Source organism: Arachis ipaensis, chromosome B10 (assembly GCF_059453495.1).
Source record: "Arachis ipaensis isolate K30076 ecotype BB chromosome B10, ASM5945349v1, whole genome shotgun sequence".
Classification (NCBI taxonomy): Eukaryota; Viridiplantae; Streptophyta; class Magnoliopsida; order Fabales; family Fabaceae; genus Arachis; species Arachis ipaensis.
The window spans coordinates 100826294-100843124 of record NC_142435.1 but is presented as its reverse complement, the minus strand read 5'-3'; positions in this window follow the sequence as shown (position 1 = coordinate 100843124).

Genomic DNA, 16831 nt, shown 5'->3' with positions numbered 1-16831 from the left:
TAGCAGGGAGTAGCTGGTCAGCCTTCTCCTACGTGGTAAAGTGTTTCTCCCGCCAGGAGTCATCGTGCATGATGTCCAGTATGGACATAGAGGATTCTCCTCTTTTCCGTTTCCCTGTTGTTGCCTTTCCTTTTCCTTTTTTTTGGGTGTCTGACATCCTGAAAAACAGAAAATTAGGATATAATAAAAATAGGAAAACAGGTAGGCAATTAATCAAAAGAAGCATATAATGGCAAAGGAGCAATAGAATAATGAAAAGGAGTTAAGTAATTGTGCATTAAGGATTGTATAGGAGTTAAAAGTCTGAGAATAAAAATTCACAATCCAAAATGTAAAAGGATTCATGTTAAGTAGGAAAAATGTCCGTCATGCCTTGGTTAGAATGTTAGAGAGAATAGTGAAAAACCAGAAGAGATGTTTCGAAAGGTAAGGGGGTTAGGAATGAAAAAGAGGGTAGGAAGTTAAAATTAGTGAATTAGTAAAAAGTGGGTTAGAGTAAGTAGCATGATGAGCATTTTCTAAATAACGAGAATTCACAAATTAAAGCAACAGATAACTTAAATTCAAACAAGGAAGTTAAGGATGAATCAAATGAAAATAGCAAAAAGTGGAATTGAATCATCCAAGATGCAATTTATAAACCAGGAAATTAAAAAGAATAAGAAAGCTTGCCCTGTCATTCATGAATTGGTTTGGTAAAAGCTGAGTAAAGCAGAGTGCAAGTTTGCCAAAACCAAAACAGGAATGAAAATCAAAACAATTTACAGAAATTTGGACAGCATCCCGGCTAAAATTGGATGTTCTCGGAAAATAAATAGCAATCAGAATAGCTCATATGAATTAAAATATAGCTGCAATTACATAAAGGGAATATGAACATGGAAAATCAGTGTAAAAAGCAGCATGAAACAAGAAATTACAGCATATGAACAATACTAACATCACAGCAACAACAGATTTGTGAAAATTAGAAAACAAGAAACATGAACAGCGCAATTAAACAGGCCTAAATCCACTAACCACATCCTAGGCTACCTAACAACCTAGAATCCACTACAACATGCATAACTAACTAGCCTAAATATGAACATAAATAGAAAAATAGGAAATTAACGATGAATGGAAAGAAGGGTGACGTTCAGCGAAACCTGGAAGGCGTAGGGAAGAAAGTGGGGCAGAGAGGTGGCCGGGGGATGGTGGTGGTGGCGGCGACGCGGTGGTTGACAGCGGCACGGCGGCGGTGGCGGCTGTTCGGAGGCAGGGGGTTTCAGGAAGGGTAATAGGGTTAGGAGGTGAAAGGGGAAGGAAAGGAAGGGGGCGTTGGTGGCGATTGGGGGCGCGGCGGTGACGGTGGCACGGAGGGTGTGGCGGTCGCGGAGGGGTGGCAGTGGTGGTGGAGGGAAGAAGAGGAAAGAAGAAGAGAGAGGGGGGAGGAAGGGGGAAGGCGTGGCGGCGGCTTCTGGGTGGTCGTTGGGGGTTGCGGTGGGCGGTGGTGGTGGCTGGAAGTTGTGGGTGGTGGTTGTGGAGAGAAGAGAGGAAGGAGAGGGGGGTTGGGGGGTGTGAATGGGTAGGATTCGCGTGACTACGGGGGTTAGTAAATTTGAATCCACGCGATCGCGTGGGGCACGCAGTCGTGTGGCTGGGGTGAAATGGGGGTCGACGCGATCGCGTGGGTGGCGCGATCGCATGGAATGGGTAAAAGAGTGAATGACGCGGTCGCATGAGGCACGCGACCGCGTCGCTGGAAATTGTGCTGAACGCACAATTCCAGCATCGTTTCAGCGCAACTCTCTGTCTCCTTTGAGGTGGTGTGCAATCCACGCGATGCGATCGTGTTGCGCACGCTGTCGCGTGGGATTGGTGTTGTGCAAGTGACGTGATCGCGTCAGGGACGCGACCGCGTGGGTCGTTGATGAGCGGATAATTTATACGCTTTTTGGCATTGTTTTTAGTATGTTTTTAGTAGAATCTGGTTACTTTTAGGGATGTTTTCATTAGTTTTTATGTTAAATTCACATTTCTGGACTTTAATATGAGTTTGTGTGTTTTTCTGTGATTTCAGGTATTTTCTGGCTGAAATTGAGGGACTTGAGCAAAAATCAGATTTAGAGGTTGAAGAAGGACTGCTGATGCTGTTGGATTCTGACCTCCCTGCACTCAAAGTAGATTTTCTAGAGCTACAGAACTCAAAATGGCGCGCTTCTAATTGCGTTGGAAAGTAGATATCCAGGGATTTCTAGAAATGTATAATAGTCTATATTTTGCCCAAGTTTAGACGACGCAAACTGGCGTTCAACGCCAGCTTTCTGCCCAATTCTGGCGTCCAGCGCCAGAAGCAAGTTGCAAAGTGGAGTTCAACGCCCAAAATGGCACAAAAGCTGGCGTTCAACTCCAAGATTGACCTCTACACGTGTAACATTCAAGCTCAGCCCAAGCACACACCAAGTGGGCCCCGAAAGTGGAGTTATGCATCAATTACTTACTTCTGTAAACCCTAGTAATTAGTTTATTATAAATAGGACTTTTTACTATTGTATTAGACATCTTTGGAATCATCTTTGGATTATCTTTTGATCTATTGATCACGTTTGGGGGCTGGCCATTCGGCCATGCCTGGACCTTCATTACTTATGTATTTTCAACGGTAGAGTTTCTGCACTCCATAGATTAAGGTGTGGAGCTCTGCTGTTCCTCAAAGATTAATGCAAAGTACTACTGTTTTCTATTCAATTCATCTTATTTCGCTTCTAAGATATTCATTCGTACTTCAACCTGAATATGATGAACGTGACAATCATCATCATTCCCTATGAATGCGTGCCTGACAACCACGTCCGTTCTACATTAGATTGAATGAGTATCTCTTAGATCTCTTAATCAGAATCTTCGTGGTATAAGCTAGATTGATGGCGGCATTCATGAGAGTCCGGAAATTCTAAACCTTGTCCGTGGTATTCCAAGTAGGACTCTGGGATTGAATGACTGTGACGAACTCCAAACTCGCGAGTGCTGGACGTAGTGACAGACGCAAAAGGATAGTAAATTCTATTCCAGTATGATCGAGAACCTCCAAGATGATTAGCCATGCAGTGACAGCGCATCGGACCATTTTCACTGAGAGGAATAGGATGCAACCAACGACAAGGGTGATGCCTCCAGACGATTAGCCGTGCTGTGACAGAGCATTTGGACCATTTTCCCGAGAGGATTGAAAGTAGCCATTGGCACCGGTGACATCCTTACACAAAGCCAGCCATAGAAAGGAGTAAGACTGATTGGATGAAGACAGCAGGAAAGCAGAGGTTCAGAGGAATGAATGCATCTCCATACGCTTATCTGAAATTCTCACCAATGATTTACATAAGTATTTCTATCCTTATTTTAGTATTAATTTCGAAAACTCCATAACTATTTTATATCCGCCTGACTGAGATTTACAAGGTGACCATAGCTTGCTTCATACCAACAATCTTTGTGGGATCGACCCTTACTCACGTAAGGTTTATTACTTGGACGACCCAGTGCACTTGCTGGTTAGTTATGCGAAGTTGTGAAGATATGTTTAGACCATGGTTCTGTGCATCCGTTTTTGGTGCCATCACCAGGGAATCAATTTCGAACAATAATTCACAACCTGAGTAACAATTTCGCATACCAGTCGTTTTGTGCGAAATGCACAACGGCCGCACGATTCCAGCCTAACTTTCTGGATGTTGGATGTTTACGCCAATCTCCAAATCATGCGGCCACGTGAATGACGCAGACGTGTGGGACGTGTTTTTCGCAACTAACGCGATCGCATGAATGATGCAGTCGCGTCGCGCACCCTTTTTTTATGCAGGTATGAAACTATGCAGTATGCAATGCGAATGAATAATATTCAGGTTCAATTGAAATGGAAATAAAAATAAATAACACGAAATAAAACTGAAAAAGAAACGACCATACCATGGTGGGTTGTCTCCCACCTAGCAATTTTAGTTAAAGTCCTTAAGTTGGACATTGGATGAGCTTCCTGTTATGGGGGCTTATGCTTAAATTCATCCAGAAATCTCCACCAATGCTTGGAATGCCAATAGCCTCTGGGGTCCCAAACTAGGCATGTAAAGCTTCTGAGCAGCTTCAAATAGATTCTCAGGCTTCCGGGGTGACGAATGTCAGAATAGATTCCAGGATCCCAAACTTGGCTTTTAAGTCCGCCTTCGTCTTGATCTATATTATTCCATCCGGGCGGTTTAGAAATTAGGTTCTCACCAAGGTGACCAAACGTTCTTCGAGATCCATTCGATTGATTGTGATGCCAATCCGTGCACTTTGAGTTGAAGCGTGGAACCTTATTGAACTATGTACACCAGCTCTGAGTACGAGCCATTTCCCTCTTACTCTTAAAGCCGCAGAGAGCTCTAAGCTGGCCATCTGTTTCAAGCAAATCATATTCAAATGGAAAAATAAAGTTAAAGGTTAAGGATTGTACCCACTTGAAGCTTGTATTGGGTGGTAATGGCCTTGGAATAGGTGTTTCCAGTGGTTCTGTGAGTTCTACTCCCTTGTGCTCTTCTGTGAATTTCTCCACTTCCATGCAAGATTCTTCAAATGCATCCATGTCCTTATCAAAACCTTCTATGTCTTCCTCATCACTTAAGTCATAAACTGGAGGTTGAGAGAAATCTACCTCCGTATCATCTTTGTAGTCACTTGGGGAAGATTCTTCGTTCTCAGAGAATTCACCCGCAGATGCAAGTTCATTACTAGGAGAACTTGACTTGAGATTATCATCATCAAGGAAACTTGCTTCTTGGATTATTCCGTCTAGTTCTTCATGAAATACCTGCCTTGGGGGTTGTGCACTATCCTCCTTAGCATCAATTGTAATGTCCGTGACAGAATTTTCCACAACTTTGGATTCCCATGGAAGTTCAGCGTCTCCTAAGTCTTCAACCAACTCTTCTTCTTTTATAATGACAGCTTCCTCTACTTGTTCTAGTACGAAGTCATACTCTGTCTTGTCCACTGGAGTTTCTAGTATCTCCTTCATGCTACGCTCTTCATTAGATTGTCCACATGGGGCTCTAGGAGGCCCTTGAATGTTCGAACGTCTAGAAGATAATAGACTTACTGCTTGCTCCAGTTGATGAAGGGTTATTTGAAGTTGATCTACTGTTTCCTTGAGGCGAACCTCTGATTCTTGGGGTGATAGATTTGGACGTGGTATATGGGGAAGTCATGGTGTTTGGGAGTAATTGGATTGGAATTTGGGTAAATGAGGATCATACGGTAGTAAATGGTGAAAAGGAGCTTGTGAGTGTGGTGGTGCAAAGTTATGTTGAGAGGATGGCCTATAAGCACAGGGTGGGGCTTGTTGGTAACTGCAAGGTTGTCCACCATATCTATTGCCTTGGTATGCATTGTAGAATGGTCTTTGTCCATGGTATCTTGGAGGGTATTGTTGCCTAAAGGGTTGATCAGATCCTCTTGGCTCCATCTATCTGTGATTGCTCTGACCTTGATGCATGTTCCTGTTATAACTTTCATTCCTTTCAACAATATTAGAACCAAACTCAAAGCGAGAGGGGTGAGAATTCATAGTGACTAATAAGAACAAAAGGGGAAAATAAAGACAAATAAACAAGTAAAAGAAAAATATTTACAATAACCAATAATAAGGCACACGATTGCAGTTCCCCGGCAACGGCGCCATTTTGAAGAACTGAAGATTGATGGTTTAGAAGTTATAGTAAACTCTCGTTGCAAGTATAGTTACTAAACCAAGCAATCAACCTTTCTTACAAACGTTTTGGTTGTCACAAGTAACAAACCCCTAAATAAATTGATAACCGAGTATTTAAACCTCGGGTCGTCTTCTCAAGGAACTGCAGGGAAGTATGTTCTTATTATTGGTTATGAAGATTGTAAATTGGGGTTTTGAGAATGAGGAACAAGTAATTTAAATGGCAATGGAAATAAATAAATAACTGTAAAATAAATAAATAACTGTAAAATACACTTTTGGCAAGGTATGAGAAATTAGAAGTCCTATCATAGTTATCCTTATCAATGATGATGAAAATTGAATCTTAATTCCGCTTTGTTAACTCTTACTAAAGCAAAAGGAGGTCAAGGGACTAATTAGTTTGATCTTCGAATCCTATTTATTTCCTGAGAAAAGATTGAGATTATTGAAGTTCAATTCAATTAGCAAAGATAACAATTATCAATCATGTTTGAGTTTGATAACTCCTGAGTTACTGATTTCTTAACCAAGACCAAAAGGGGGAAAAGTAAATCTACTGGAATAAAAATGTCTTCAGATTGGGAATAACAGTAACATAAATAAAAGAAAGCAATCATAAACTGAAATACCTCAAATAACATTAATTCGAAAGAGTAATCTGTAACATGGAAGAATTCATAAATTAAATTGGAAAAATAAGTAATTAAAAAGGAATATTGAACCTGATAAAAAGAGATAATCCTGAAAGCGAATAAAATCCTAAATCTAAATCCTAATCCTAAAGAGAGAGGAGAGAATCTCCCTCTCAAACTAAATCTAAATCATGAAAACTAACTAATTGGAGACTCTCCTTGAACGGATGCATTCTCCCACTTCATAACCTCTGATCTGTGCCTTCTGGACTTGGATTTGGGCCAAAAGGGGCTTCAGAAATCGCTGGGAGCATTTTCTGTAATTTCTGGTGCGTGGCCTCTGTCATGCGGCCGCGTGGGTCACGCGGTCGCGTCATTTTGAGTTTTCCATATCACGCGGTCACGTTGGTCACGCGTCCGTGTCATCTGCGTTATGCTCAAGGCGCGCGATCGCGTCAGTCACGCGGTCGCGTTGCTGTTAATTCGCGCTGGCATGCGGCCGCGTCATCCATGCGATCGCGTCACTGCCAGTTTCTTCAAAAACTCCGTTTTATGCTTTTCTTCCATTTTTGTATGTTTCCTTTCCATCCTTTAAGTCATTTCTGCCTTAGGAGATCTGAAATTACTCAACACACGAATCACGGCATCGAATGGAAATAAAGGGTAATTAAAATAGTTATTGTTCCGTGGGTTACCTGAAACTGGAGGTCGATCTCGGATGAGATCTTCTGTACTGGTCAGAGATGACGTGTCTGGCTGGCTGATGACGGCCAGAGCTGTTGGGTCTGACTCGTTGGACTTGCTGCACTGCTGATCCTTGGCCCCCGGAGGGTGGGGGGTACCTGCAAGAGACTCCGATGCTTAAGTTAGCACGGGTATTAAGCAGGTTTTTATGTAGAATCAGAGTATGAGTTATACCTGGGTGCTCCAGTGTATTTATAGTAGCGTGGGCTGACCTTTCTGATAAGATAAGTTAGTTATCTTATCTTATCTTATCTTATCTTGAGTGAAGTCAGCTTATCTTTCCAGGGAACCGCCTTTATCTCTATAGGCTGGGATTGCCTTTGGATTTTGGATCGTGTTCCTCTATTTGGGCCCTTTTATTGGGCTTTGCTGTCGGTATGACCGAACTCTTTATAACGAAGTCGGTCCTCTTTGACCTTAACAGGTCGGTCGCTTCATCGTTGATCATCCCAGGTCGGATAGCTCGACCCAGGGTATGAACAGTGCCCCTGCTTGAGCTCGGTCTTCTTTGTCGAGGCCGAGTTCCTTGACTTCGGTCTTTCTTGTAACGAAGCCGGACTCAAGCATTTTTTCGACTTCTTTTCTCAATACCTTTTGAATGTAGAACGTTTTCCTCTACAAGCGCGCGCTTTTATATCGGTGCTTTGGGAACGTGCGAGGGTTTAATGCCTTTTAATATTAGCATTAATTGCCCCGTTTCCTTTTTGGCTCTTTGTTTTAATTTTGAAAACACAGAAACGGTTTCTCTTCTTTCGCCTTTTCCGTAACTCCTTCGCATTTCTCCCTTCATTCTCTCGCTTTCAACTTTCTTTGTGTTGCGGCCTTTTGTTTGATTTTTCTGAAGCCTCTGCCTGGAGTTCGTGGTTTCGCGTTTTGGTCCAGCGACGTTTTTCTTTGGCTCGCGTCTTTCCTTTTGCTTCGCGGTAGTGATTCTTGGTTTCGCCGTCTCTCTTCACCTTTCCTAAAGTCTTACTGCTTTTTTAGGTTGGTACTAATTTTTTTGCTTTTTTCTCAGTTTCGTCTTCAGTCTTTTGGGTGAAGCTTTTGCCTTTGCATGTTTTGAAAGTTTGATCCTTTTCGTGACTCCGCATCCGTTCATCGCTGTAAATGTGTTTTCTTGGCTTTCTTTTGTGCGTTCCTCTGGCGTTTCCATTGAGGCTTTATATGGTTTTTGTTGCTTCTGATTTTTTACTATTCGATAGGCACTTCTTCATCTGTTCCGTGCTTTGCTTGATTGCTTTTTGTCTGATTTCTCAAAAGTTCGTACCTTTGATGATTTTCATTTGTCGTGTTTTGGTTTTGTATTTTTTGGGAATGCTTTTTGTTTGGTTGACTATGATGACTTATGCTTCTGAGAAATCTTGCTTTGTTTGAAGTCTTTTGTTTGTAAGGTGCTGGGGTGAGAGCTGTAGATTTTCCTGGAAACCTTGCTTTGTTACTGCCTCCAAAGGATTGCCCCAAGATTTTGGTTTGAGTCTTGGGGTTTTCCTTTTCTGTGTGATCTCCTGCATCGTATTGAGTTGTTTTCTCCCTTGTCCGAGATATTTTTAGTAATCCCCTCTTCTTTTCTTACTTGTAGGATTTAGTTGGCCTCATGTCTTCTCGCAATAACATTGTAGAGATGTCTTCCAGAGTTCCCGAGGGGATGTCCGATTGGCTGGACTCCCTTGTTTTATTGTGTGTTTCTATTGTGGATGCTGAATTTTGCACAGAGCTGAGGAAGCGCCATAGGATTTGTGCTAACAGTTCCTGCGAGGGTGATTATGAGCTTGTTGCTCCTGATTCTGATGAGAGAGTTTGTTTTCCGACTTCCGTCGAGGGGGAGCGTCCCTCTTTCTATGCTTATGAATACTTTTTCAGCCAATTGAACGTTACTTTCCCTTTTACTGCCTTTGAAACTGATTTGTTGTGGTCCTGCAACATTGCCCCATCCCAGCTGCATCCAAACTCCTGGGGTTTTATCAAAATATTTCAACTTCTTTGTCAGGAGTTGGATATAACACCTTCTGAAACTCTTTTCCTTTATCTTTTTGTCTCGGCCAAACCTGGGGGTTCCTCCAAAAAGAAAGCTTCCTGGGTTTCTTTCAGGTCGGCCCAGGGGCATAAAGTTTTTGCCATGCATGATGAGTCGTTTAAAGATTTTAAGAACTATTTCTTCCGAGTCCGTGCCATTGAGGGGGTTCGCCCCTTTTTTCTTAATGAAAATGATGAACCTGCTTTTCCTCTAGAGTGGCAAAAGAATGTAAGAGTGCCACGTTACACGTGGAAAATGCTTAGTGAGGTTGAGCGGGCCTTTGTGGTCGTTCTTGAAGATTTGTGGGGGAAGCCACTCCACCTGGACACGAAGAGATTTTTGAGTGATCCATCTTTGGTTCGGGCTGCTTTGGGTACTGCTTGATTTGTTTTTATACTTGCTCCCGGGCTTTGTTTCTCCTGTGTTGTAACTTGTCTTTGTTTTTTGTGTTTTTCAGAGATGTCGAAGAATAATGATTCTATGAGAGCCTATAAGAAGGCGAAGAAGGCGACCGCAGCACTAAACCTCTCGGCCAAAGCGGCCGGAGAGGGGTCTTCTCAGCCTCTGGTTAAACCTCCTATACCGAGTTCTCCCAGGCCGAGGAGAGCAATTCCTACTCCTCGGGTCCATCAAGTCGATCCTCCACAATCTTCCGTTGCTGCTTCCGGTCCCCTCCTAGTAAGAAGCAAAGAACAACTGAACCTTTCAACCTTGATACTCCTGACTTTGATGCAGTTGAGTTTGTAGATCAACAAATCGGCCCTTATGGTGTTCTTCCTATGGACGACGTGTCGATTCTTCATCATTTTGATTATATCACCCGGAGTGGTATCAAGTTGGCAGTCATGGGGGCGGCCCTATATCGGACTGCTCAAAGTCTTCCTCTCCATGCCACTAAAGTTTTTATGGAGGAGGCCAAACAGGAGTTTGATCGGATGAAGGATTTGAAGGGGGAGCTTGAAGTAAGGGTGGCCAGGTTGGAGAAAGATTTGGAAAATGAAAAGGCTATTTCTACTTCCTTGGCTGGCTCTCTGAAACTGGCCGAGGACACGGCTATGCGGCATAAGGATAGTTATTTGACGTCTTACCGGGAGGTGTTGCGTCTAAGAGAAGAATTGGAGAATGCCCGGGAGAATTATTCCGAACTCCAAGGTCATCTTGTTGGCAGTGTAACTGCTGCCTATGAGAACCTGAAGGAACAAGTTCGGGTTATTGTTCTCGAGGCCGACCTGACCCTCTTTAGCTTAGAGAACGTTGTCAGGGATGGCAAAGTTGTCCCTGATGAAGAGGATGAGGATGATGTCGATCCTCCCCCTGTAACCTCTACCAAGGTGTCGACTTCTGCTGCCCCCGCCGAGGTTGGTCCTCCTGTTTCTGATCCCGACTGCTAGATTTTGAATCGGGATGACGGTACTGTAGATGCCGTTCCTCTCCAGACTCGGCCTCCGTCTCCTCGGCCTGATGCTGCTAAAAAATCTTCTGACTCTTAGCTTTTTATTTTTATTCTGGACATGTAGTTGGCCCGGCTTGTGGGCTTTTTTAAACTCTTTATGTTTTGCTGACACTTTCTTGTTGCTTGCCTAGCAACTTTTGTTTTTTATAAAAACAAATGGTAGCATGCTTCTACTTTTTTGCGGTAGGTTTTGGTTGCCTCCGAGGCTTTTTAACCTTGTGGATGATAACTTTGTCTTTTGTGCTTGACTTGGTATTTCTTTTTCTGTGAATGTTGGAACCCTACAGCTTAACCTCTTTTGGATTGCTTTTGTATTTTGTATTTTGAATCCTTTGTGGTTGTGGCTAAGTAGGTCTAACTAAGAATTTTTTGGTTCGTTCTCGCTCTGGTTTATTTCTGACGGTTCCTAACCGATTCCTTCAAGTTGGTCTCCGAGTTGTTTTCGCAGTCCATTTCCAAGTTATATTTGTAATCCCTTTCCTGGATCTTTGTCAGATCTCTTTCAGGAACTATTTTGATAACTTGTTTGTAGTAGGAGTCCGACTTGGTTATATCGGTCTCCTTTAAGTTATTTGTAGTCCTCTTTCTTGGATCTTTGTCAGATCTCTTTCAGGGACTACTTTGATAACTTTTAGTAGTAGGAGTCCTGACTTGGTTATATCGGTCTCCTTTAAGTTATTTGTAGTCCTCTTTCTTGGATCTTTGTCAGATCTCTTTCAAGGACTACTTTGATAACTTTTAGTAGTAGGAGTCCGACTTGGTTATATCGGTCTCCTTTAAGTTATTTGTAGTCCTCTTTCTTGGATCTTTGTCAGATCTCTTTCAGGGACTACTTTGATAACTTTTAGTTTGGGCTGACTTTGTCATGTCGAGCCCTTCTGAGTTAAAGTAATCCTCTTTAATAGGGTTGGCCAGACCTCTTTCCAGGGTTTACTTATATCTCGGGTTGACTTGGTCCGACTTCTCAACGTTGGCCAGTCTTAAAGTTATTATTTTAGTGATCCGTAGGACCTCGTCAGGTTCTTTTTTAGATCACTTTCGATAACTTCTTACATTATTCTGTGTTCATCTTTGCCGATTTGTAGAAAGTGGTTGTCATCTCTAGGTCGTCCTTTGGGTGAATCGCGTTTTCACCTTTATCGGACGGTTTGTCTTTACCGTGATCGTGCAGTGAAATTGTTTTTCACTTTCTGCCGATCTGTCGCTTTATAATCGGACAATGAATGCTTCAGATTAATGCGTCTTGAAATCTTTGTAGAATATCTCAAATATATTTTATTAAAAGAAAAAGTAGAAATATATACATATGGGATTGTCTGAGTCTCAACTTGGTGCCTCATTAAAAAACCTTTTTAGGAAAAAGAGTGCATCCAATGATGAGATCTTTTATATCCTTTTTTCTAACTGTAGTACCTTCTGAGGTTGCAGGCATGCCATGACCTGAGAAGCTCTCGTCCGTCGAGTTCAGGCAGTCTGTAGTAGCCCTTTCCAAGTACTTCTATAACTCGGTAGGGTCCTTTCCAGTTTGCCGCCAGCTTTCCTTCTTCCGGTCGAGTTGTTCCGATATCATTTCGGATTAGGATAAGATCATTCTCCGCAAAACTTCTCGGCACTACCTTTTGATTGTATCTGGAAGCCATTCGGCGCTTTAGGGCTTCTTCCTTGATCTGAGCTCTTTCTTGGATTTCGGGTAACAAGTCGAGCTCTTCTCTTTGAAGTTGGGAGTTTGCTCCTTCATTGTAGTGAACTATTCTTGGCGATCCCTCAATTTCTACTGGAATCATCGCTTCCGTTCCGTATGCTAATCGGAAGGGGGATTCCTTCGTGGTGGAATGTGGAGTTGTTCGATATGCTAATAGGACCTGTGGAAGCTCTTCTGCCCAGGCTCCCTTTGCATTTTGTAATCTCCATTTTAGTCCAGCCAATATGACTTTGTTAGCCGCCTCGGCCTGTCCATTGGCTTGTGGATGCTCAACGGAGGTGTACTGGTGCTTTATATTCAAGTCGGCTACTAGTTTTCTGAAGCCTGCATCTGTGAATTGAGTGCCATTGTCTGTAGTTATCGAATATGGAATCCCGAATCTCGTGACAATGTTTCTATATAAGAATTTCCGACTCCTTTGAGCGGTGGCATTGGCTAGGGGTTCTGCCTCAATCCACTTTGTAAAGTAATCTACTCCCACTATGAGAAATTTAACTTATCCTGATCCCTGTGGGAAGGGGCCGAGAAGATCGAGTCCCCATTTTGCAAATGGCCAAGGTGAAGTCACGCTGATGAGCTCTTCTGGCGGGGCGATGTGAAAATTGGCATGTTTTTGACATGGTGGACATGTCTTTACAAATTCTGTGGCTTCTTTTTGTAGAGTTGGCCAATAAAATCCTGCCCGGAGTACTTTTTTGGCGAGAGCTCGCGCTCCGAGATGATTGCCACAAATGCCGCTATGTATTTCCTCTAGCACTTCCTTTGTGTTGGAGGTCGGCACGCATTTTAGTAAAGGTATTGAGATTCCTCTTTTGTACAGGATGTTGTTTATGATGGTGTAGTACTGTGCCTCCCTTTTTAACTTTTTTGCCTCCTTTTCTTCTGCGGGGAGTGTTCCTTCTTTGAGGTAGTTGACTATGGGGGTCATCCATCCTTGGTCCTGACTTGTTATGGCCAGGACTTGTTCTTCTTCCGAGATTGACGGGTTTCGCAACATTTCCTGGATGAGGCTTCTATTGTTGCCCCCTGGTTTGGTGCTGGCTAGTTTTGAGAGTGCATCAGCTCGGGCATTTCGTTCGCGGGGTATGTGGCAGATCTTATATTCCCCGACTTGTCCGAGTAGTTCCTTAGTTTTGTCTAAATATTTTTTCATGGTGGGGTCTTTGGCTTGGTAGCTCCCTGTTATTTGTGATGTGATTACTTGTAAATCGCTGTAAATGTTGAGTTTTTGAGCTCCGACCTCTTTAGCCAGCTTCAAACCAGCTAATAGTGCTTCATATTCCGCTTGGTTATTGGAGGCCGGGAACCCGAACTTGAGGGAAAGCTCAACTTGGGTTCCTTGGTTGCTTTCTATTATCACGCCTGCGCCGCTTCCAGTTTTATTTGAAGAACCGTCCATGTAGAGATTCTATTCTGCGGGGGTTTCTGGGGTATCTGTGAATTCTGTGATGAAGTCGGCCAGATACTGTGATTTGATGGCCGTCCGAGCTTCATATTGGAGGTCGAACTCTGATAACTCGACTGCCCATTGTAGAATTCTGCCTGCTAAATCTGTTTTCTGCAGTATTCCTTTTATGGGCTGGTTAGTTCTAACCTTAATGGTATGAGCCTGAAAGTACGGGCGGAGTCGTTGAGATGTTAGGATGAGAGTATAGGCAAATTTTTCTATTTTCTGGTAGTTCAGCTCGGATCCCTGTAGTGCTTTGCTAATGAAGTAGACGGGTTGTTGCCCATTTTCGTCTTCTCTGACTAGTGCTGAGGCTATCGCCCAGCTTCCTACTGCGAGATATAATATAAGTGGTTCTCCTTCTTGTGGTCGAGATAGGATAGGTGGCCGTCCTAAGAACTCCTTGAAGTCTTGGAAAGCTTGTTCACATTCTGTCGTCCATTCGAACTATTTTTCCTTTCTTAAAGTAGCATAGAAGGGGAGAGATCTTATCGCAGCTCCTGCTAAAAATTGGGATAGGGCGGCCAATCTCCCGTTGAGTTGCTGTACCTCTTTGACACAGGTTGGGCTCTTCATGTTGAGTATAGCTTGACATTTGTCTGGATTTGCTTCAATTCCCCTTTGTGTGATCATGAAACCCAAGAATTTGCCTGCTTCAACTGCGAAGGTGCATTTTGCGGGGTTGAGTCGCATGTCATGCTTCCTTATAGTGTCGAATACTTGGGACAGGTCGGACAATAATGTATTTTCGTTCTGTGTTTTTATCAACATGTCGTCCACATAGACTTCCATGATTTTCTCAATGTGATCTGAGAAGACTTTATTCATTAGCCTTTGATAAGTAGCTCCCGCGTTCTTGAGGCCGAAAGGCATCACGATGTAGCAGTAGTTTGCCTTTGGTGTTAAGAACGACGTTTTTTCTTGATCTGGTGGATACATGGGGATTTGGTTGTATCCCGAATAGGCGTCCATAAACGAGAGGTATCTATATCCAGAGGAAGCATCTACCAAAGCGTCAATACTTGGGAGTGGATATGGATCTTTTGGGCAGGCTTTGTTGAGATCGGTGTAATCGGTACACATGTGCCACTTCCCGTTTGACTTTTTCACCAAAACGACGTTGGCTAGCCATAGTGGATACTTGACTTCTCTTATGAATCCTGCCTCCAATAACGCTTGTACTTGTTCTTCCACAGCTCGGGATCATTCTGGTCCGAGTTTTCTTCGTTTCTGCTGCACTGGCCGAGATCCTGGATAGACCGCTAACTTGTGGCACATTAACTTGGGGTCTATGCCTGGCATGTCTGCGGCTTTCCATGCGAAGAGGTCGACATTATCTTGCAGGAATTGTATCAGTGAGTCCTTTGAGTCTCCTCTTAGGACCGTACCGATATTAGTCGTTTTATCTGCGGTGTCTCCAATCTGGACCTTCTCTACCTCACCTTCTGGGTGCGGACGGAGTTCTTCTCGATGCTGAGCTCCACCAAGCTCAATTGTATGAAACTCTTCTCCTCTGCCTTTGAGGTTTAAGCTCTCGTTATAGCAGTGACGTGCCATCTTTTGATCTGCCTTTACCGTGGCTATCCCCTCTGTAGTTGGGAATTTCATGCATAGATGTGGAGTTGAGACTATTGCGCCGAGTTGATTGAGTGTTGTCCGTCCTATGAGAGCATTGTAGGCTGAACTTACGTCGACCACAATGTAGTCTATTTTGAGGGTCCTAGATTGGTTCCCCTTTCCAAAAGTAGTGTGTAGCGATACGTATCCCAACGGTTGTATCGGAGTGTCTCCTAGTCCAAACAGATTGTTCGGGTATGCTCTTAGTTCCCTTTCGTCTAAGCCGAGTTTGTCGAAAGCTGTTTTGAATAAGATGTCGGTAGAACTCCCTTGGTCTACTAGTGTGCGGTGTAGATTGGCGTTTTCCAGTATAATTGTGATGACCATGGGGTCGTCGTGTCCCGGGATGATGCCGGATGCGTCTTCTTTAGTAAATGTTATCGCCGGGATGTCGGGTGCTTCCTCCTTTCTCTTAACGTGGTATACTTCTTTAAGGTATCTCTTTCGGGATGATTTGGAGATCCCACCTCCTGCGAATCCGCCATGTATCATGTGGACGTGTCTTTCTGGTGTCCGAGGTGACCGTTCAGTTCGTCCATCATCTTCGTCTCTCCGTCTTTTTCTTTGGTTATCATCCCGGGTGGCCAGAAATCGATCTAATTTTCCTTCTCTTACCAAATTTTCTATGATGTTTTTTCAAATCGAAACATTCGTTTGTAGAGTGTCCCCAAATTCGATGGTAGTCACAATATTCCTTCCGATTTCCTCCTCCCCTTTTGCCTTTGAGTGGTCGCGCTGGGGGGATTTTCTCAGTATGGCAAACTTCTTTGTATATGTCGACCAGGGATACTTTGAGAGGAGTGTAGTTGTGGTACTTTTTGATTTTCTCACCTTGTCGATCTTCTTTCCTTTTGGAGTCTTTGTCTTTGTCTCGGTAGGAGGTTCCAGATTTTGAGGTTTCTCCCAGCCGAGCGTTTTCTTCCATGTTGATGTATTTTTCTGCTCGCTCCTGTACTTCGTCTAAGGAGGTAGGATACTTTTTTGATATGGATTGGCTGAAAGGTCCCTCTCGTAAGCCATTGATAAGCCCCATGATGGCGGCCTCTGTCGGTAAACTTTGTATGTCCATGCATGTTTTGTTGAATCTTTCCATGTAGTTGCGGAGGCTCTCCCGATCTCCTTGCTTGATTCCCAGTAAGCTGGGTGTGTGCTTGGCCTTATCTTTCTGGATGGAGAATCTGGCCAGGAACTTTTTGGCCAGATCGTCGAAGTTTGAGATGGACCTCGGAGGCAAGTTGTCGAACCATCTGATCGCCATTTTTGTGAGAGTTGTTGGAAAAGCTTTGCAGCGAACGGCATCCAAGGCATCGGTAAGGTACATCCTGCTTCTGAAATTGCTAAGATGATGGTTGGGATCTGTAGTGCCATCGTACAAAACCATATCCGAAAGCTTGAAGTCCTTTGGAATTTTGGTCTTCATGATTTCTCTGGTGAATGGGTCCTGTTCTTTGCGTGATTTTTCTTCAGGAGTGGTCCGAGGAGCTTTTGTTT